The sequence below is a fragment of the Acipenser ruthenus genome, chromosome 12, assembly GCF_902713425.1.
Source record: "Acipenser ruthenus chromosome 12, fAciRut3.2 maternal haplotype, whole genome shotgun sequence".
Lineage (NCBI taxonomy): Eukaryota > Metazoa > Chordata > Actinopteri > Acipenseriformes > Acipenseridae > Acipenser > Acipenser ruthenus.
In genome coordinates, this window is record NC_081200.1 from 14,233,489 (window position 1) to 14,255,245 (window position 21,757).

Here is a 21,757-nt window from a genome sequence, read left to right on the forward strand (position 1 = left end):
TTTAAAACAAAACCCCTCCTGGTCTGACGCTTGGAGGCGCGGCTATCCCACGATGACACCACGTGTGACAAGAATGGCTGAGTGGGTGACGTCAGACCAGAAGACAGGAACACAAACGACAGAGATGTGGAGTTTGGTTTAAGCTGAGCGCGTGATTGCGATCAGCATTTAATAAACAGAAAATAAAAGGTTTTAAACACAACCAAAAACACAGGACACGGCACTTGCGCCAAAATAAACAGGTAAACAAAACGGACTAGACAGTGCACAGACAGACAAACGAAACACGGTGAGTGAGACAGTTATTTACGTTCTTACGTTCTTACTTTCTTACTATTTACTTTCTCCTTCTCCACACTCGTTCTCCACTCACCGAACACCAACCACGACTGAGTGAAAATGTGCATCTATATATACTGTTGTGCTGGGATTCAATTACTAATTAATCATTCACTTGAATCCCAGCACGTGAATTAATTCTGTGCAACCCCGTGCTCACATATTACATTTAACCAGCACGTGAAGTGATTTGTGCTCTCCTCGTGCCTAAATACAAATCTACACTTTAAATATACGTGAAACACAGACCCGTTTATATCCCGTGTACCAATCTATACACCAACATTAACACACACACGCAACAACATACAACACAGATCACACAAATGCACACAGGGGCGGGGCACTTTGCCACAGAGCCATAAAATAAAACCAGAATATAATAAGCATATCAAATATATAATGAATATCTAATTTCCTGCTGGATTTGAAAATCTTAAAACAAATATGTTCTTTTAGATTGACTGTTGTAATGGATACACTATCAGGGATATACTGGAATTAGGACTGTTATATAATTGCAACAGGGCGATGCAGCATCTATATATTATGGAATACATATCAAGGATTACTTTTGCATACAAAAGGATGTCATTTTGAGTACAAGTGTTTCAGATTTTTTGTCCAATACATCTATGCAGACAGCATTAATATTCTGAGAGAATTCTAATGGCTGGAGGTTAAATGATAAAGGAATACACCATCTAAAAGATCCATTTCAGATCTGTTACATACAATATCATAACAACACTGTAAAATGCCCTGTGGTTCTGCATTATGAAGGCAGGTTCTCTTCGTGAAGCACTACAATTCACTCTGTTGGATTTGAAATAGCTTAAAACTGTGGGGCCCCGGGCAGTCTGACAAGAAAATAAACTGGTTTAATATCTGTGGCATTTGTCACACATTTGTTGAAATTAATAAACAAAGCTTTGCCTGAAGCTGTCTGAAAATAGCTGACCTGATGAGCTACAAGCACAGGTTAGGAGAGTTGCAGAAGCCTTATGAAAGTGCGCTTTATGTTTGATGTATCGGATTTGTCAAGAAAGTGCAGCACAGTGATGCTCTATTGCAATTGCAAATCACTAAGCAGAGGATGGGGTTACCACATACAGCAATGCGATGCCCCTGTTATCCACCCGTGCTAAAGCTTACTGAATATATCCTAAAACCAAACCAAGTCTAACTTTCTGTACAAGTGAATGCAAAAATGTGTTCTGTACAGAAGAATGCTGAGGCTGTGTAAACGTTGCATCTAGTACAATAGTATACACTTTGGTTTAAATAAGTCCCTATTAGACCCGTATAGGCTTCAGTTAGCACATCTTGCAAGGACACAGACTGTTTTTTACTTTACACTTTAGCTACGCCTGCTACAAAAGTTGTCCTTATTACTCCTGCATTACCTACTGGTTTTGTCGGGCTTGTGTGGTTTCACATGCATTACAACAGATGTAACACTATAGACTTTTTAGGTAAATACAGGTATATTATACCCCTTTTTTCATGTCGTTAAAATGTACACTTTTCAGCTCTCAGTCTGAAATTTTTTCCTGCTGAGATCTGACCCCCGAGGGCTGCACTGCGGCATCCATCCCGTCTTCTTCTGTCACAACCATTTACTTCCCTGGCATAGAAATGAGTGCTGTCCAGGTACCTGTCAGCTCAGAGTGCTTCTGCCCCATGACCCACTAAGTTTCTGATGGTTGTTCTTTCTGTCTCCAGTTTTTCTCGCTGTTCCTAGTCTTTGCCTCTCTCTCTCTCTCTCTCTCTCTCTCTCTCTCTCTCTCTCTCTCTCTCTCTCTCTCTCTCTCTCTCTCTCTCTCTCTCTCTCTCTCTCTCTCCCTCACTGATGGGGCAAAGTGGGCCTTGAGATGGAGATAGAGTGCGGCATAATCCCTAGTCTTGAGCGAAAGATGGAATCCTTCTGTGACAGTAGTATAAAGAGAGTTGTTTGTTTTAAGCAACCCAGATATTATAAATAAAATGTTTCCTGATTTAAGGTAGGCTGTTTTTCTATATGATTGTAGCTATATAGATTGAGTCAAGTGCCAAGTGGTGAAACAGAGTTTAAAGGAGAGGGGACCACTACATTTTAAATACTAAAATGCACATTTTTGACTAATGTATATTGTCCATTTTTGTGCATACTTTATTTTAATGGGCAGTTTTTTGTTTCAATAACATTTAGCTTACTTACGTGTTAACAAGTGCTGTTAATTTTTTTGTTAATGATTTATATATATATATATATATATATATATATATATATATATATATATATATATATATATATATATATATATATATATATATATATATATATATATATATATACACACAGTGGTTTGCAGAAGTATTCACCCCCCTGCAAAGTTTTCACATTTTGTTGGCACCTGAGCGTACTCCACGGCGCTTTCAAATTAGACTTTACATGTAGAATCTACACAAACTACTCCACATTGATAAAGTTAAAAAATGCATATAGAATATAAATAAGTAAGATTTACAGAGAAAAAACAGAGTAATCTTGCATAGGGATTCAACACCTTTGCTACTGCAGCCCTAAATCAGCTCAGGTGCAAATGATTTGTTTGAAAGGTCACAAAATTAGTGAAATGGTTTCAGCCTGTGTGTACTCAAAGTGGTTTAACTTGTAGATAATTTCCCTCAGGTATATAAAGACTTTCAAGCTGCAACTCACATAGTGATCCAACAAAGCAACCATGAAGACCAATGAGCTTTCGAAACAAGTCAGGGATAAAGTGGTAGAGAGGCACAGAGCAGGAGAAGGGTACAAGAAATTTTCAAAGGCGCTGATTATCCCTCTCAGCACATGAAGTCCGTCATTAAGAAGTGGAAGATGCATCATACCACCCAGACACTACCCAGATCAGGTCGCCCTCCCAAACTGAGCAGCCGGGCAAGCAGGAAACTGGTTTGGGATGTCACTCTGAAGCCAACAATGACCTTGAGAGATCTGCAAAGTTCTGTGTCTGAGATGGGAGTCAGTGTTCACACATCAACAATAAGCCAGTCCCTACACAAAGCTGGCCTGTATGGACGGGTGGCAAGAAAGAAGCCATTACTCAAAAAGCCTCATCTTAAAGCACAAGCATGGTGGTGGCAGCATCATGTTATAGGGATTCTTCTCTTTAGCAGGGACTGGGAAGCTTGTCAGGATAGAGGGGAGAATGGATGGTGCAAAGTACAGGCGAATCCTTGAGGAAAACCTGTTTTGAGTCAGCCAAGACTCAAGAAACTGGGGAGGAAATTCACATTTCAGCAGGACAATGACCCGAAGCACAAAGCCAAAGCCACACTGGAGTGGTTGAACAAGAAGAGAATTAATGTTCTTGAGTGGCCCAGTGAAAGTCTTGACTTGAATCTAATCGAACATGTAATCTAATCAGTCCATCAACGATCCCCAACAAACTTATCAGAACTGGAGCAATTTTCCCGTGAAGAATGGGCAAAAATGTCACCATCTTACTATTCAAAACCAGTAGAGACCTATCCAAAAAGACTCATAGCAGTAATTGCTGCAAAAGGTGCTTCTACCAAGTACTGACTTAAAGGGCTGAATACTTATGCAACCAGTAAATTTAATTTTGTATATTTTCTTTGCAAGTTTTGTTGACATTTAACCTCCTCCTCATATAACAGTGTTCAGTTTAACCACTACAGCTTTGAATAAAAAGTTTGTTTGAAAAACTGTGCATACATTATTTGCAATTCAACAAAATGTGATATTATTGGTAAGGGGTGAATACTTCTGCAAACCACTTAATATATATATATATATATACAGTACTGTGCAAAAGATTTAGGCAGGTGTGAAAAAATGCTGTAAAGTAAGAATGCTTTCAAAAATAGACATGTTAATAGTTTATATTTATCAATTAACAAAATGCAAAGTGAGTGAACAGAAGAAAAATCTACATCAAATCAATATTTGGTGTGACCACCCTTTGCCTTCAAAACAGCATCAATTCTTCTAGGTACACTTGCACACAGTTTTTGAAGGAACTCGGCAGGTAGGTTGGCCCAAACATCTCGGAGAACTAACTACAGTTCTTCTGTGGATTTAGGCAGCCTCAGTTGCTTCTCTCTCTCCATGTAATCCCAGACAGACTCGATGATGTTGAGATCAGGGCTCTGTGGGGGCCATACCATCACTTCCAGGACTCCTTCTTGTTCTTTACGCTGAAGATAGTTCTTAATGACTTTCGCTGTATGTTTGGGGTCGTTGTCATGCTGCAGAATAAATTTGGGGCCAATCAGATGCCTCCCTGATGGTATTGCATGGTGTATAAGTATCTGCCTGTACTTCTCAGCATTGAGGAGACCATTAATTCTGACCAAATCCCCAACTCCATTTGCAGAAATGCAGCCCCAAACTTGCAAGGAACCTCCACCATGCTTCACTGTTGCCTGCAGACACTCATTCGTGTACCGCTCTCCAGCCCTTCGGCGAACAAACTGCCTTCTGCTACAGCCAAATATTTCAAATTTTGACTCATCAGTCCAGAGCACCTGCTGCCATTTTTCTGCACCCCAGTTCCTATGTTTTCGTGCATAGTTGAGGCGCTTGGCCTTGTTTCCACGTCAGAGGTATGGCTTTTTGGCCGCAAGTCTTCCATGAAGGCCACTTCTGACCAGACTTCTCCAGACAGTAGATAGGTGTACCAGTGTCCCACTGTTTTCTGCCAATTCTGAGCTGATGGCATCTTCCGATTGCGAAGGGAAGTAAGCATGATGTGTCTTTAATGTGCTGCAGTAAGTTTCCTTGGCCGACCTTGGACGATTGCAAATTAATAATAATTCTATTATTAATCCAGCTGCAATGTGATACATGTTTGTTTTGTTTTGTGATTCAGTCTGTAAACATTCTACAGGTATTTACCAGGGATTAAGGCTATGTGGCAGGGAATCTTTCCATTGAAGTATAAATTGATTTTAAATATTTGTGTTTCACAGCTATCTTCAAATTAGCTTAATATGGTTGAATTACAAAAAAGTTTCTGCTAGCAAAAGCATCTTTTTATATTATTTTCAATGTTTGAGCTATTGAGCTTCCCACAACTCAACCCTGATCACCTTGTTTAGTTGAGATCACCAAACTCATTTCTCATGCAACCTGAGTCAGATTTCACTCCTGGAAGTGAAAGGAATAAGAGGCAAATGAACAGGCATGTTGCACAACCTAGACCCGACTTCACTGTCATGTATCTTAAGAAAATAATACTGTGGGATTAATGTGATCACCCACAGGACTATATACACCTATTCAAAAAGATTTGGAATAGACGTTCATAATGCAGTAAAATGCTGGGATCCAGACTTTCTTTTTCTCTTTCTTCAGTACAGAAACACTGTTCACTAAATTATGCACTGTCACTCCTTTTTCAGCCCCTATTTTGTAAAAAGATCTTGTCCTGTAAATGTATCTCAATTTAATATTCTTTGGAATTGCTTCATATCTGCTGTGCAAACACAAATAATGGTAGTTCAGCTGTTAGTGTGTGCCCCACAATTTGCAATTACAATTTACAGGTTGTCCGCAGTTATTGGTGTAGAAACAGACTTGTCAAGGTTGACATCCCCTGTGACAGGCCATGCCCCCTGGCTGGAGATGCCCACCAAATAGGCAAGTGATCTCCATCTACCTCCTGCAACGCACTTTTGAGTTTTGCTGCAGTCTTACAGAGTGGCATTTTACCTCCCTTTGTTTCAATTCCACCCAGCTGGAAAAGTGATTAAAGGAGATGGTGGTGAGTGAGTCTATGGTAAAGATGCACATTCCAACAGATGTTAATATTATTGAGCAAAACAGCTTGGATAATTCCATCAGTCTGAATGGCTAGTAAATATATACTTTAAGGTATGTTCACAGCTTTTTTTTTTTTTTAATGTGAATCCAAATTTGTTAAGCGTGATAACACTCTCCATGCATCTGGTCATACAGACTACTTACAACGCAGTCACACCCAATATCTTTCACCCAAAAGACAATTACTTAGATACCAGTTTGGTGTTGATCCGTGGTTCAGTCAAAGGCTGGTTGTGATTTCCCAAGTGATCTATACAGGCAAGGTATCTGTATTGTACAAATTTAGGATCACACAGAAAGGTCAGAGGGGTTGTATGTTGTTGTTGGCAATACACATAGAAGTATTTTGCCCACAAAAAAATTGAATATCAGCTAAATGTTTGATCCCCCCCCAAGCTGCAAGAAAACAAGAGGCACTTGCTACATTTTTACAAAGCTTTCATAACATGGAGTATAATTTACCTTCCACTTTATCAAAGGCATTAAAAATGAAGAGCACTTGTGATTCAAAACGTGGGCGGTTATCTCCATGAAGTGCTCTGCTTCCATTCAGCTGTACCAGCCTGTTCCTGATTTATTACAGAACACTAGGCACCTTAAAGGTCAAGTAGTGAACATAATAAGAATTAAGACATTTGGAAAATCTTAGGGTTGCAATGAATGGATTTGCCTCATACTTTGAGTCCTTTTAATGAATACTGATATACAGTATTATGTTAACTGAAAGGATTGGATATTTGTGCTACAACAAGTATACCTGGAATTAACAATGTGTGGATCAGCACTGCATCAGTGTAGTTACATAATAAGAACTGTAGGAAGAGTTCATCATGTACTGAAACTCCAGATACTATTCGCAAAGCTTTAACTCATTTCATATAAAGCCTGTTTTTTATGATTTTGTTTCATATAAATGGAACTGTTGCATGGACTGTTAAAGATGACATAAAGAAAGAGGTTTTTTATGTCAATAAAAAGTTTAAGCTTTTAGAAGATGTTGAACAAATGCCTGCAAACACTTGATTAAGTTTGCTGGCTGATCTTTGAGCCACTAGGAAACACATTTCTCGAAAAGATAGCTTTTGTGCTTTTTTTAGACAGCTTAAATTGAAGTTAAAACTTTTACAAATTATTTATATATATATATATATATAGAGAGAGAGAGAGAGAGAGAGAGAGAGAGAGAGAGAGAGAGAGAGAGAGAGAGATTTGTTAAAATGAACTTAACCTCTTTCATAGAGAACTCAGAGCATGAACAGAAGAAAGTGAACTCCATTCAAAGAGTGATATTAAGCTGGTGTGTGGTTTGGGAGACAGAGAGTACGTTTGTAAATTGATGAACAAGGAAACTAGCTATTGACTTCATAAACTTGACAAATTCTCAAGGGCGTACATCTGGACTGCATTTTTTTCTTTCTTTTTTTTATAAATTTAGAGTGACCAATTATTATTTTTATTTAATTTCCCCCAATTTGGAATGTCCAATTATGTTTTTTCTCCTCACAGCAGCGGCTCCCCACACAGCACAGACGTACTGAGGGCGTGTGAGCGTCCTCCGATCTCACAAGCCTAAAGCCAGACTCGCTTTTACACTGAGCAATCCAGAGCAGAGGTGGGGGGGCTACCGATCCCTGCTTTTTATCCACTGAATGTGCTCGGTGTCTTGCTCGATGAGGAGAAGCAATCCCTGCCGGTTTTCCATCCCCCACCACGGAAGCGTCAGAGCCAATGTACTGTGGTTCTCGAAATGTATTTTTTGTTTACGACTGTAAGTTGCTCTGGATAAGGGCGTCTGCTAAGAAATAAATAATAATAATAATAATAATAATAATAATAATAATAATAATTAATAATGTGACACCCGCCTCCGGGTCCCCAGCAAAGTTCTGCCTCTTTGCACAGCCTGGACGCAAACTGACACCGTCCAAGCTGTGTGTCTCATCCTGCGCTCCCAGCGGCATTGCTTTAACTGTTGATGCCAACACTGTTAATGTGGACGTGTGAAATGTCCTACCTTTGGCTCTTACCAGATGGCAGAATAAAGTATTATGGTTATAAAGGTGAGTGTGCTCGGAAGTGTACACGTTTCTGATGCATACTGCAGTACCTTTCAAATAGGCCAGTGTCATTTTCATAACCGGTGAATTTGAAGTTACATATTTCTAAACCTGAATCATAAAAAATATATATATTTAACGGAAATCCCAAAGTTAATCATGTTTGCAGTCTCCATACAGACCTGCAGCTTTTAATGGTTAAATGGTGCTTTTTTTTTTTTTTTTTTAATGTAGCACAGATGGAAAGTCAACACGGTTTTATTGCTTGTGTTTTGTGATAAGATAAAGACACATTCTGAAGGGTTGTGGTGCTTGACGTCAAGCAGAACTTATCATTTGCAGTGGGAGGCTAGTCCTTTTGGATGAAGAAGACAACTAGAACCAGTTCTGTCAGAGCTGCCACTATCAGAGAAACAAAAAAAAAAAAAAGCCAGTCCTTTTTAAGAAAAAAAAGTGTCACAAATACTCTTTTTCTCCCCCGAAGCAAGAAAAAAGCCAGAAAAAAAAAAAAAAATTAAAGGGATGAATGCATCAGCATTTTCCTTTATGATAATTTGCTGGATCTGGAAGTGCTGTATAATTATGTTGTCTGGTGTGAAATGGATTTACCAGTTCTGTTTGATATCTACTGATTCTGCAGTTGCCACTGGAATAAAAGGAAGGAGAGAGGGGAATTTTTACTTTAAAGTATTTGCTAGCATATGCAATGACAATTTTTAAACTAGCATCTGGCAGTAAAGCATTTATTTATGTTTCTTTGAACATTATGAATGTATGTGAGCCATTCTAGCTTTGTTCAGAAAGCACCATGGCTGGGCCGAGAAAGCTAAGATATTCAATATCCTCTGATTATTTCATGGTAGTGATAATTGGAATTAGATTAATAATTAATTTATAGTAAGAGTAGTACTATTTTATAGTGCTGGGACAAATATCCGAATACTCGAACGAATATTTTTTACATGTATTCAGATACAAAAATCAGATATTTGTATTCGCTACAAATGACAAAAATACCTTGCACTTATTTACTGCCTCACCAGAATTTGCGCGACAGTTTAAAAAAAAAATGGAAAAGAGCTCTGTGTGATATGTGAGATTAATATATATAAAAACACAGAATCAACACAGCAGCTCTTGAACCTATATTTAAGTTTTAGACAGCAAAATGTAAACAAAGATTATGTGCACACACTCATAGTGGTCGCTATGGAAAGCCATCTGGGACAAAAAAATGCGTTGTGTTATTTAGAGCGAGTCAGAATCTCATAGGACAGAAAAAAAGACTCTGAAATGCCTCGCTTAAACAGTACCCAACTTCCTGAAATGTCGTGTAGTGATTTTTATATAGATTGTATATATCATCAAAGCTCGAAGTTAACATGTTTGGTAGCATTTTGCTACCAAAAACAATTTTTTTTATGCAGTAGAATTTTTCTCATACCTTACGCTGCAGTATATGATGAACCCTGAGTGAACACGTACATAATTATCGGTATTAGTTTTTTTTTAACACGTACATTTATTAGTATCGTTCATAAAGCAGAAAACCATTGCTAATAGAGCTTCCCTATAGATGACTGAGGTTTGTACCGCCCCATGTAGATGTGCGTGAGGCCCACAATGCAAATCGTATTGGACAGTGGAGTACAAATACTTAAAGTACTACAGAACAACGTGGATACAATTTAAAGGTATGAAGTTTATTTTATAACATAACATTACAATTTTAAAAGATAATGTGATAATTTAGCATGTTAATACATGCTAAAAATGAACACATAATAGGTAGATAATAGGTAGATAATTATTACTTTATCAATTCTGACTACAAAAAAAAAGAAAAAAAAGAAAAAAAACAGGAGCAAATAGCTATAGCTAACGTTACCTTGATCCAAGTAACGTCTTCCATGTTTTATCAGTATGAATAATAGACGAAATACAATCTTGAGGTGCATTAATTTATACTATTTATACTTTTTATACTACATTATCACTACCTTCTGTACTTCTTCTGTTTAACTAGTGAAACGTGTGCTTTAACACAATATGTCCTCCCGCACTGAAGTATAGCGCCGATACCGCTGTACAGAAGAGCCGACTGTCTTGCAGGAGCATATGTATTGGCGCTATGCTTCAGTGCGGGGTGTCCTGGGTTTGTGTCCCACCTCCGCCTGTGAGAAACCCCTGCCTGTGGGAACCGAGATCGTTACATTGGTGTCAGAAGTGAACGCAGGTACCCTGGAATGCACTTGGAAGCCTGTAGCCTGGTGAGCAAATCCGAGGGCGGACTTGAGGCTGGCAGGGTAAAGTGTAGCGTGCATGACGGTAGGGGTCAGGGTTGGTAGGTGACACAATCAAATATGAAGACATAAGCCCGATACCAGCTCCTACTGCTGTTTCAATAAATGCTTTCTGATTTAAATATAGGCCTACTATGTAATAGTTTGGTTTATTCAGTCTATTTAAAACAGTAGGTGGTTGTGGCAAAGTGGTTAACAGTGTACAGGTGCAGGTGATCAATAAACAGACAATTTATAATCCAGATGGAATGTTGTTTAATGAATTGTAATTCCAGTGCCTGACAGCAAAATAAACAGTAAACATTAAATGATGCTAAGTAATACAGTGACGTGTATTACTTTATTTGTAATCCCCGGGTTTGTCCCGAAATAATAGTCCAGTTCTTTATACATCCACACGAAACACAAAACACATACACAAGTCCGTTAGTGAGTGAATTAGTGCTTGTGGTGCAATACAGTTCTCCGTGATACAAGCGCAGTAATGTTGTCCCATTTGGTGGTGGCCTTTGGTGACAGCTCCGGATCGTGTTAGCCATCTAATCACAATAAACAAACCGTTTTTAGACACGGCAGTACAAATGAACAAAACATTCATGTTTTTACCAGTCTCCTTTTAGGTTTGTTGTAACCATTTACAAAAGGAACAGTTCACCTCACTACTTCCGTTTTATATACGGTCACCAATGCCCTCTTGGTTAATGAGCGCACCCGCTCCTCCAGTCCGCGGATGCCACACCGTTAACCTTCTGGGTCAATGATATAGTGTACTGTAGATCAATCCACTTTCTCCCCATCTAGTCCACGGTACTCTGTTCCCTTTACTCAGGACTCTCACAGGTCAGGAAGGAGATCTAACACCAAGAATCATTCGAACTCTGTCACAGTGGGTGTTTATTTTTTTAATTATGTTTATATTGTTAGCGGAATAAACCGCTAACGAATAAGACCATTTTGCTATCTACTTTCCAGGCAGGTAGCAAATCCTCACTAATGCCTTAAAAAGTTAACTTCTAGCTCTGATATTATATATTTTTTTGTTTTTGCGACTTTCTGTTATGTGGAATGTAATAAACAAGAAGCAAAACAGTGAGTTTTTTTCACCATCATTTTACAACGCCATTCCCACGTTTGTTTTATTTGAAGTGTTTAAAGTTTAAATTTCAGTTTTTGTTTGCTTGTTCTGCTACGAAAAGGCACAAGTAAACCTTTATGAAATCTTTATGAAAACATGTCTATGGCCACTGTTTACTGTGAAGAAACGGCAATGGCAAGGAATGATAAATAAAATAAGTGTCAACTTTATGTACGATTTATTTTGTGAATAAACAAAACAATGTTTAACTTGAACTCTTATTTGGCATCCTTTATTTTGTAGTTAATTCACTGGGGTAAAGTAAGCCCTACAGAACTTATTCTTTACTCCTGGGATATTTTTGTATTTTAACATGTTATATATTGTAAGGTCTTGCTATAAAATAGGGGGCACAGACACGCCCCCCTGACCCTGTCTCTATGCTGTCTCTTCCTGCGTTCAGAGCAATATAATAGCTTTGATTACTTTTAGAAAAACGAACAAATATCCGAACGAATATTTAAATTATGAGCGAATAACCGAACATGAAAATCCTGTGTTCGTCCCAGCACTACTATTTTATGCATACAGGATGGACCATATGGAAACACTTGGCGGGGGTGCTCAATGTGACCACCATTAGCTTCCACAATTGCATTAAAAGTATTGTCATGGTCAAGTAGTAACTAGGAAGATAATGTCCTGTGGAATTAGATTTTATTTTATGAGCAAATGGCTTTAGGTACATTTCCCACATTTCTCATGTCCAAATGATACCATGACAATGACCCCTATGACACAAGGTGACAACCTCTTCTGTATGGTCAGCTACCTGCTAGTTGTTCTGTTAAGCTTACTTGACATGTCTATGAACTAGTTACGTTGACCTCTATTAAAACTCCAGTATTAAACTGACTGATCCAACAGCTGCTAAAAGGGAGTACAATCTTCTTAATACAGAGATGGTCCCAATAGGATGAGGTCTTCAAACTCTTTTTGATTGAAAGGGATTGACAAGACTGAGGTCTTCTTGGTGACCTCACAAGGCAGTTTATATTGTTCATAATTCCTGTGCCCTATGCACTGTGCTCCACTTCCATTTCAAACAGCAGTGGTAGGTGGAGCATTAAACATGTGCTGCTTGAGAATGATATGGATAGTACGTGTGGGTACCTTTCCACTTATGGCAGATCAATGCAGCATTTCCGAAGCCCAGCAATGGATATCGGTCTATAGTAGGAGCACAGGCAGTGGATTGACTGCTTTGCTTTAATGACAAAGGACATGGTATTTCTTCTTCCTTTCTTTTGTATTTAAGGAAATCAGTTCAGTGCTCCCTGTTTCTGCTGATCTGATAACAAATGTGAGCATATTAGAATGCATAATGAGTCTGTCTCTGAAGCCCATCCCAGCGAAATAGGTCTGCACTCTAGAAGCAGTGCATAGGCTCTGGGAAAAGGCTACACTTATTTAATGCTGAAGTGCAGATGGATAATTAATATTGATGATGCTATGATTGTTTCCATACATTCCTTGGAAATGTTTTAGATGTCTGGGCTAAGGACCTACACATTCACTTACTCTGGGCTGGGCTGCTGTGCTGGGTGTGTGTTTATGATTTTTGTAAATAAATGTACACAAATACCACCGGCATCATAACATAAGCCTTGTGTACTATATATAACTGTGTGTGTGTGTGTGTGTGTTATAATTAGGTTTCCTTTAACAGTAATTCCTTTTGAATATTCTTATAGATTCTATTATTATTAGCCTTACTCCCATCCTCGTACATTGTTTGAGTTTTACAAATTCATTAAGGGATGCCAAACCTTCTCAAAAGTCCTCGCACCACAAAGTCCAACAAGTCAACATTGGCAGATGGAGTCGGTTTAAGATTTAGTAACCTGGACCAGTGAAAGGCAGTGTTTGTACCAGCAACCTTTATTGCCGTATAAGATATTTGCTTAAATGGATAGAATTAAATGACTCCATAAACCTTACTTGCCGTGCACTTCCATTCACTATGTCGATCTCATATCTGGTAGGTTAAAGAAAGGTTCTTTAATCTAGGTCAAAGTATTATTGACCTGTATTGGAAAATAGCTAGGCTGAACACTGGGTTTAAAACCCCTACTCTTCGTCAGAAGTGTCCCAGGAAATCATTTAATGTCCACACAAGAAACAAAGCTAAGAATATATTTAAAACAAAAGAAAGAAAAACATCAACATTTCACCACTATTGAAGAAGATAAATAAAATAAAGAATCCATTTTTTTTTGGTTTATTTTGGCATACCTAAACCAGTATTGAAAGACACATTTCTCTATTCCTGTGTCAAACCGGTAGCTGAAAGGGTTAGAGGCTGCACACAAATAAAGTTACAAAAAGGCGCAAATAAAAGACACTAAAACCTGGAAGCAAGTGATAATGCTGTTTAGTTTTGAAAAATAGCATTAGCGATTTCAGGTTTCATTGCTGTTTGGGGGAAAGGAGAGGTTTGTTTTTCCTTGAAGAACTCCTTTATTGATCCTGGCTTTCACTTAGAGACATGTGTCTGTAGCTCCAGCTACAGCATGAACCCGACAGAGTAATGGTTCATTTCACCTTTAGGCATAACATACACTGAGGTTCTGTCGAAAGCACTATACTTGCCAGTATTAATGCAAGTTTAATGCACTCTGTCTCCCAGGTGCCTACGACATGCCGTATGAGGGCTGGCCTCCACGTGCCTCTGTCTCCAGTGCCAAGCAGTCCTGCTCGTCTGGCCTGTGCGTCACACACATTGTCATCCTCACTTTATTTTTAGTTCTTTTTCAATAATTGATACACTGAGCCCAAGGAAAAAATGGTCTTATGAGTGTAACGCTTTGGATTTAAAGACACAATGCTTTATTTTATATATGTAACATGAAAACATTCCCAAACACTGGATAGTGTAAAATCTTTTACTAAAACGTATAGAAACTTTGGGCAACCACAGTACTATTGTAAACATGGTTAAGCTATTGGCTGTGTTGGCTACTTAGTATGTAGTGCATTTACCTCTAAACTATGGGGTTAAAAGTGCCGTACCCCATGCAATGCATTTTTACAAGAATTCAGTATTGCCTGAAATTAATACAGCAAGTCATTGTAGTTGATCTTTCCTGTGGTGTTTTGGTAATGAATGCTGAATGGGTTAACTTTAGCTAAAACACTTTCTTGTTCATATTTTGATGTATGTAAGCTTTTAATGTTAGATTTGAATTAAAGGTACTTTCAGGCATTGTCAGTATAGCAGTTGTGGGGAGTGGAAGGCAACCCACTTTTTATTTCTGAGTTTGAAGATGTTCATGTATAATCCTCTATTTACTGCAGTATCAAAAGTTAATATGCAGCGTCAATTAAATGTTTAGACAACATGTTGGGAAAACTGCAAATGCAAATCAGGATGGAAGCACGTCTAAGGAATAAGACTGACATTTAGTTTGCAGGCAAGGACACATCTGGCACAAGGGAATCGGAATTGGAAACGCAGACAAGGTGAGCAAACCTTTTGCACAAGGCCATGCTCATACGTTACCAGGATATCCATCAATCATAAAGCAAACAGACAGCTCTTTTAATGTGTTTGTCTCCCAGCATTTAGAGAACCTGGTGGACCCTTGCCATTAAAGGCTTTGAGATACATATACAAGGTGCAGGCTTTGACGTTTCTATTTGCCCAGCCATTTTCATGTCACCACGCTGGATCAATAGAATCATTTGCGGCACTTTGCTGGCAAGCTGCTTCTGTTTTGTGCATGCAGGAGGTACAGAGGGAGGGGGTAAAGTAGCACCAGGGCTTAGATAGCAGCTATGGGTCTGGCTCACTTTTGACAGGCCAGCACCTCCTTGCTGCTGTTCTGCACTGTATTAGGCGTCAGGACGAGAGGTAAATGTATTCTGACACAAGCTTAATCACCTCAGCGTTTTTCATTAAAACCGTTTTACTAATACTCTAAATCAAATCTTACAGCAGTCTTGTGTGCCTGACGTTTTCTCAAAGATGAATTGCTTTTGGACATGGCTATCATCCATCAGTACGTGAAAGGTGATTAGTTAGAAGCTAAGAGAATATGGCAAGTCCTTTGTAGATTGTCTTAGGTTTTTGTAGGTCAGGTGTGGGAACGCCATGGGTTCTGTTCAATTCAACAAAAAAGTTGATCTAAACAATAGAACAGATTAAAACATTAGAATTGGGGCTCCCTAGAACTTATGTAATGTCACAGAATAACAGACATTATAGTGTGGCTGGTGCATATTCAGTCACAATTAAAAAAAAAAAAATCTTCATTTTGGTACATTACATAAAGCATTACATAAAGCAGCCCATTTTCAGTTATTTAAGTTAGGTTACTTGATAAATTAAGTAGAGCATATGTCTTTTACTTGCTGTCCACATTTTGAAAGACTGTAGCTAAAGGACGAGTAATTTATATTTCATTGTGAAATTAAAAAGGACTGTGGTAAATAACAAGAACATTCAGTTTTCAGCAATCTAGAATAACTAAGTAATAACAGGCACAAAATAAGCACAGATCTTGGAAGAAAAGGTTCTGGGATTTGATGTGTTTAACAGTGCGTACTGTAAAGTTTCCTAGTTTTTTTAAAGAATTGTACAAGTCTGGCAGACTGCCAGTTTATTATTATTATTTTTTTTTTACTTCTTTACTTCAGTGCTAGAATGAATTTTTTCAACTGCACATTGCTTTATTTCCTTGTGCCTGTGCATTTTCAAGAGGAACATACAGTCAATCTTTCCAGGTGTCAACTGGAGAAAAAAGGGGAATCTTAAACCAGTGCCTGTCGGCAACACAGTAGCAGCTGATCTTACCAATAAAGAACAGTTTAGATTTCTGGAGATCTTCAGGGTTCACCCTTCTTCCGTAATCTATATACAAAGTTGCCCGAGTTGTTCTCTGCTGTAAGACAAACTGAAGTGCAAAGTAAATGCTCATCAGGTCAAGGGTCTTTCTTATCAAATTTGAACTTCCAAACAATGATGGATTGCACATTCTGATAAACCTGGCTTCAAATTCAATACAATGTTAAAGTATAGAAATTAGAGCAGACCATATATAATATATAAACCCACCACCACGCGTCCATCACTGCGGGACCCAGAACAGCGCAAACCCACCACCGCGGGACCCAGTACAGTGTGACCCAGTACAGCGCAAACCCACCACCGCGTGACCCAGTACAGCGCAACCCCACCACCGCGTGACCCAGTACAACGCAACACAAGACTTCTATTTAACTGCTAACTTTAGCCTACCTTAGAAGTTTTTTTTAGGCCATTTTTTTTAACCTTCCTGAATTATTCAATTCATGTTCAAAGCAATTATTATTATTATTATTATTATTATTATTATTATTATTATTATTATTATTTGGCATACAGTACCAAAATAAATAAATAAAGTCAAAACAAACAAAAATAAACATGGTGATTGATTATGCACATTATATCTTTATTATTATGATTTTTTTTTTTAAGTACAGGTTTTATAAACGTCTACTACCTGTTTTTAAGGTAAGGCAAATAGGCTAGTAGGAACAGTTTACTCAACAGATAATGTTGAGATAATTTGAGAAAACACTTTTTTGTAAGAAGTTGTGATGGAACTAACAACTTATTCCCTCAGTGAATGTCCAAATGGAGAGGTGTCAGGATCCCAGAAGTTGCTCAAAAGCACGGTGCCATCCTTGCATCAAATTGTTTGTGTGTGGTAGGTGCTGCTGCACCGCATCGTAACAGTTCCACATATCTGAAATACAGAATTATATTTGAGGTTTTGTGTACAACTAAAATGTAGATAGCTGCTGGAAACAACATTAATAATATGAAAATAACTTGTTTGAATTACACATTTTATTTAAAGTTTAGTGCAAATGTTGTATGTTTATAGTCTGTGAGAGAGGGTGGTTATTGTTAAAAGAACATGAATAGAAAAGAAAATCAATATCAACGGTAAATCCTGTCCTGCTGTTTTTATTATTATTTCTATATTTATTTATTTAGCAGCACCGTATCAGTGATATAGCTTATCGTATGTTGGTGAAGCTGTTAGGGAAATACTTTATTTAAACTTTATTCAAGATGTTCTCTATTAAGGTGGCTTGTTAAGGCCATGGAGAGAGAGGGGAGAAAAAAAAGGTCTCAGTTATCTCATGATCACAAGTTAAGTTATCTCAGGATCTCGAGAAAAGTTTCCTGAGAATTTATCGCCATATAAATATTTTATATTAAAAAGTTACTAACAGGGTGCATGTTTTGTAATCACATTTGCGTTTTACCAGTTTTTATGTTGATGTAACACAGTGGTGGTCTTGTAAATGTATTAATTTTTGCTTTATTTACTTTATGTATTTTGGAACTGCACTTTATTTTATTATGTGCATTTTTATGAATTCAATGTGAGCACTTGAATTTGTACTGTATGTCTGCTATCCCCTCTTGTAATTAGTTGTATTGTTCTTTCCTGAAGCCATGATTATTATTATTATTAATGTATTTTTTTAAGTTTTATTTTCCAACCGATATTAGTGTGACACTGGAACTATTTTTGTTAGAGAGGGAAGCAGAATGTCGTTTCACTTTGTTTTGACTTTATTTATTTATTTTGGTACTGTATGCCAAATAATAATAAAAAATTGCTTTGAACATGAATTGCTTCTGAAGAGTCCTTTATCGAAACTCTGCATGAAAAATACGTCTTTACTGAAGAAGAGCAACTTGTTAAGGTAATGTGTAAAAAAATAAAAATAATAAATAATAACAATAACGAAACAAACCATGCAGCTACTTCACAATAACTTAAGACCCTGAATGCATCTCAGGCAGGCAGCAAGTATAACTACAAAGTTGTGCACGGTGATGCGCTGTAACGGGGCTCACGGTGGTGGGGTTGCGCTGTATTGGGTCACACGGTGGTGGGGTTACGCTGTACTGGGTCACACGGTGGTGGGGTTACGCTGTATTGGGTCTCACGGTGGTGGGGTTACGCTGTACTGGGTCACACGGTGGTGGGGTTACGCTGTATTGGGTCACACGGTGGTGGGGTTACGCTGTATTGGGTCACACGGTGGTGGGGTTACGCTGTATTGGGTCACACGGTGGTGGGGTTACGCTGTATTGGGTCACACGGTGGTGGGGTTACGCTGTACTGGGTCACACGGTGGTGGGGTTGCGCTGTATTGGGTCACACGGTGGTGGGGTTGTGCTGTACTGGGTCACACGGTGGTGGGGTTACGCTGTACTGGGTCACACGGTGGTGGGGTTACGCTGTATTGGGTCTCACGGTGGTGGGGTTACGCTGTACTGGGTCACACGGTGGTGGGGTTACGCTGTATTGGGTCACACGGTGGTGGGGTTACGCTGTATTGGGTCACACGGTGGTGGGGTTACGCTGTATTGGGTCACACGGTGGTGGGGTTACGCTGTATTGGGTCACACGGTGGTGGGGTTACGCTGTATTGGGTCACACGGTGGTGGGGTTACGCTGTATTGGGTCACACGGTGGTGGGGTTACGCTGTATTGGGTCACACGGTGGTGGGGTTACGCTGTATTGGGTCACACGGTGGTGGGGTTACGCTGTACTGGGTCACACGGTGGTGGGGTTACGCTGTATTGGGTCACACGGTGGTGGGGTTACGCTGTACTGGGTCACACGGTGGTGGGGTTGCGCTGTATTGGGTCACACGGTGGTGGGGTTACGCTGTACTGGGTCACACGGTGGTGGGGTTGCGCTGTATTGGGTCACACGGTGGTGGGGTTACGCTGTATTGGGTCACACGGTGGTGGGGTTACGCTGTACTGGGTCACACGGTGGTGGGGTTACGCTGTACTGGGTCACACGGTGGTGGGGTTACGCTGTACTGGGTCATGCGGTGATGAATGTGTGGTGGTGGGTCCGTGGTAATAGACGTGTTGTAGGGTCTGGATACGACTGGAAGGCTAATTATAAAACAAACACATTATTTATAACAGTGTACAATTCTGGGACTTAAAATCAAGCCTTTCCCCAATCCAAATTGTACATTCTTTGCTGCCAACTTGCTTGCCCTGGGATAGTTCTCTCAGTCATAAAAGAACCTCTTCAGAAAGGAAATATTCACCCCCAGCTAAACCCCTAAAGCTTTTGTGTAAAATATCAATGTCTAGACACCTTCAACTGCAAAATTGAATGGGACAGCTTTTCCAGCATTTTCCATTGGGGAGTAACATCAAAAGTAATTCAGAGGTATTCTCATGTGGACAGGTTGTAAAATGGATGCCGACAATGCCTTTCAGTTCACAATAAGTTGTGTAGACACACAGCTATTGAAAAAAGTTAAAGAGGCATACATTTACATCATCTGACACACTTCATTAACCAAAAAGTCACAGATGAGTGTGTTTTTTTTTTGTTTCACGATCAATCTTTTTTATTATAGATTTTTGAACAAATACGAAACAGTAGCATACACAAATACATCTTATATATAACGCAGGCAGGAACTCCACTTTCAGTGAGGATTTTTATTTGAAAATGCAACAACAATAAAACTATAAAAAAGGGCTCAATTGTTTCAGGCGAGCCCCACAGGAGACAAACATGTTCCCAAGAATATCAGTTTACTGACCACACTTCCACGTAGAAAGTGACCTAGTTTCTGAAATGCAGTCTGAACTGCAGGGCATCCCACAGTTGGGAACCAAAGAGTAACAATTAGCTAGTGCAGACTGATGACCGTGTAGCAGGCTCTCACAGGTTGTAGGTGGACCAACAACTGTCATCAGGAGTTCACCAATAAACTTGCAAAAGAAACATAAAAACACAGAAGAAGGTTATTATTATTATTATTATTATTATTATTATTATTATTATTATTATTATTATTATTTGCTCAGCAGATGCCCTTATCCAGGGCAACTTACAAAGTATTAGAATATAATTAAGTGCAAGTAAAAAAAAATATATAAAATTACAAAGAAATACAATATAGTCAAGTGCAAGTACAAGAATGTAAATATAGTTACAAGAGCAATTACAATATAGTTACAATTAAAGCAAGTACACGTTGTGCAAATACAAGAAGTGCAAAACAGATGAGTGTTACAATTAACAGCATATACAAGAAGTGCAGATACAGAGCAGTAATCCAAGCACTCACTCAGTATGTATTCATTTTCTCCAGTGAAACGAGTACAAGAATACAATGTTGCATACCTCAGTGTCAATTTGAGCAATGCCCAATTCTTCCTGCTTCTCATGGAATAGACTCTTCGCAAGATGTTCTACAAGCTTTGTAATATTAGGTATTGCATTGATTAGGGTTCATTAATATCATTTCTTTCCAATATGCAGTCTTCTTTAATGTACGCATACAAAACAATTACAAAATAAGGAATCTGCAAACATACACAGTGTGCTATAGGCTGTATTATGCTACTGTACTTTATTCAGAACCCTTCAATAATATTCAGAAACCCCCATGTAAAGCTTCTAATCTTATGCTTTTATTTCCCAAAGTGATATTGCGCAGAGTGGAAATAAGTTGTATGGTTTATAAATGTTAGTAATGTTAACCAGAGTGTGATAACCACAGTGACATTATCAAGATATTTTTCCTATTGAGTCCCATTATATTCAATGTGGTGATTATAAGAAGAGGGTGACATTTAAAGGGGTGATATGTAGCGGGTTTGCCTGTACTGCTAAAGCTGCAGTGTTCCACAATCACATTACCTACATTTTATACTGAAAAATGATTCTGCGTTACTAGCTGTTAACCACTCTCTGTGTCCTAATTAGTCATAGAACAGACTTTGTTTACTGCCTTGTTGTTTTACATTTTCCTGCGGGAACAGACTTGAAATATACCCACACAAGTTATTGCTTGTGTGACACTTACATTTTATACTAGCAAACCTTTGCCATGACAGGTAGATAACGCCAACAAAACTGTATGTCTTTAATGAATACTGTATGTAATGTATACTGTATGGCGTTAGACCAGGGTTAAATCTAAATTGAAGCATCTTAGGCTGTTTAAAAAGATGCAGACTAAAGATCCTGTAGGACGACTTCACATTAGTTGGGTATTTTCTCATGTGTGATGATATATTATTAATATTTTGTT

General features: G+C 38.6%; 1 protein-coding gene across 1 annotated transcript in view; it reads left to right on the plus strand.

Annotated features, from left to right (window-relative positions):
- Positions 1-21,757, plus strand: part of LOC117417233 (ephrin type-A receptor 3-like) — a 158,617-nt gene that overhangs the window by 37,019 nt on the left and 99,841 nt on the right. The gene's annotated exons all lie outside the window — the stretch shown is intronic.